Source organism: Clavelina lepadiformis, chromosome 1 (assembly GCF_947623445.1).
Source record: "Clavelina lepadiformis chromosome 1, kaClaLepa1.1, whole genome shotgun sequence".
NCBI classification, from domain to species: Eukaryota; Metazoa; Chordata; class Ascidiacea; order Aplousobranchia; family Clavelinidae; genus Clavelina; species Clavelina lepadiformis.
In genome coordinates this window covers 18,112,513-18,115,025 of record NC_135240.1, presented here as the reverse complement: position 1 = coordinate 18,115,025, position 2,513 = coordinate 18,112,513, and positions in this window count along the sequence as shown.

Below are 2,513 nucleotides of genomic sequence, written 5' to 3'. Positions count from 1 at the left end.
CGATCGTCAGTTAATGTTTTTCGCTGCATGTAACCAACTTACATTAATTTGCATTTTACTCGCTTTAGTTGCCTAGAATCGAATGCATATAGTAATATGGGTGTTGGATAGGGTGAGTGATTTTCTCTGTGGGTCGGAACGTCTCAGTGTTCATAGCGTCTTTGTCCGCCTTTTAGAATGGCTGTGGCTTTTTAGTTTGCTCCTGATTTTGTGAAAGTGGGATCGACTGATGTACACCGACAGGAAAGTTGTTACAGTTACCTTGCATGTGTCCCTTACTTTTTTGTAAATTACGGATGAATTTTTTCTGCGCCTGTAACTTTACCATGTTTAAGAAATTTGATAGTCATCTGTAGTTCGTCGGTTGTAGGCCTATTGCAAAAGTTGTCAGTGGTCGGCGATGTTAAAAATTTCTGCTTTGCCTTCTTCACGGAATTGATGTGCTGACCGACTGGGAGGGGATATCGGCGAAGTGGTACCAGTCAACTTTCCATTTTGCTTGCCGAGATTGGAACAGTTTTAGGACTATAAAATACTTGCTAGTGAAGCGATTCAAAAGTGACTATGCCCCCGATGTCGGGTTTACAATGTAGCAAAAGTAACATTTGCTACGGGCCCTTCGCTTTTATGAGTTCCGCCATATATGGCCGTTTTCTTGGAACAAAAAAGAATGAAAAAATATCAATGAGAAGGATCTGGTATTCTGGTAGCAATAACTCCTACCCAGGGTTCGTAATAAATTTTTAGGAAAAACAGTTTCAGTCACTTTTATTTTTAATTGTTTAAGCCCAAGTCTGGATTTGCATAAACGAAACACTGGTTTTAGTATGGCCCGTTAAAAGTTTGCGTAAATAAATAAATCTAGAAATTAAAGAGATGCCTATGACATAATGCTATACATTATTACTTTTGGTACAAGATAGGATACATGGTTCCACCATGTGTTGAGTTCATATCTTATGGTAGGGTCCGGTCTGGTGATATGAGTCAGCAGTGAACAAGGTGAGCCATACCCGATATCTAGGACCAGTGTGACTGGAAAGTCATTGGAAAGCATTAATACTCAACTAAATGTAAGAAAAAGTGCAGAAGATAAGAGCAGCTAATATGTAGAAAAACGTAATTTTGATAAAAATGGCCGATCGAGATGAGTTGAACTATTTTTGATGGTCAATGTTGATAGGCTGGCTCAACTTACCCCAATAACTGTTCTTATTTTAGTGTTTGTTTGAAACAGTATTTTTTGAACATCTACATTTTTAAAAAATATGCAAGTTTCAGATATTGTTACCCCAGCTATCATTATATCGGCAATATTGTAAATCCCTATATACGAAGCGGTTGTTGTAATTTTCAAATGCCAAGAACGTACAATAGACAAACGTCCCTACGGTCAGGAGCCGATATTTTACAGAAAGCTGTGAACTTTTTTAGAAAAGGCAATTCTTCCGGACATTCTTCTAAAACTTTTGGTAATGATTGCATGACCAGCGATTTTTATTCAAACGTTTGGAGAATAATGCAGATATTATATTAATATATTTGGCTATCAACAAGCGGCCTTTGGCAACTCCGTATTTACAATCTGAAAACTCCATGAAAAACGATCTGGCAACTCGTATATTAAAGAAATGGCCAACAAGTTTCACGGTCTTTCTTATGAAAAGTGCTAGGTGCTTGCTTACGACATTGGTATATATAACAGCGTTTCTTTTCTTGAAAGCTGTCTAAAAATGGTAAAGCAGGTACAGACATATGATGGAGAAATCGTAAAACCTTTAAATATAAAGATAATATGCAATGTTCAAAGTCTTTCATTATTTGTAAGCATTTTTTAAAGATATAAACTTACATATGCCTTTAGAAACAATTCTTTTTGTAAATTACATGCCGAGAATCGTTCCTTAATTTTAAAGACCGTCACAATCTTTCTTTTCGCAAACCTGAGAGTACTTCGCTTGCACGAGCAACTAATTTCAATAAACATGTTGAAGGAGAATTTTTTAATTACCTTGGCGATGTTATAGGCAGGTTTGCGACCTAGTAAAATGTAAGATGTAAGACGTACTATAACCAAACCTTTCCCGTTCGTAGTTTTTTTCGACGTCATGCTTTTTTTTATTTTCAGGTTTAAGTTCCCCGCTTACAGGATTTTTAACGTAAATGAGACTGGAGTTGCAACAGTCGGGCGTCCCTAAAAGCTTGTTGCGAAAAAGGGGAAAATCAGGTGGGAGCTGTTACATCAGCCGAAAGAAGAGCGCTGGTGACAGTTATTTGCGTCATTAGTGCAGATGGAAACTTCGCTCCTCCAATGTTGATATTTTCTCGATTAAGATACAAAAACTTATTTTTAAATGGCACCCCAGTTGAAGCATGCAAATCAGGTTGAACCAATGACAAAATTTTTAGAACATCTCATCAACTCCTGCAAATGCTTAAAAGCTGATCAAATACTGCTTGTGCTGGACAATCATGAATCACATGTATCATTCAGAAATATGCAGACTGCCAAA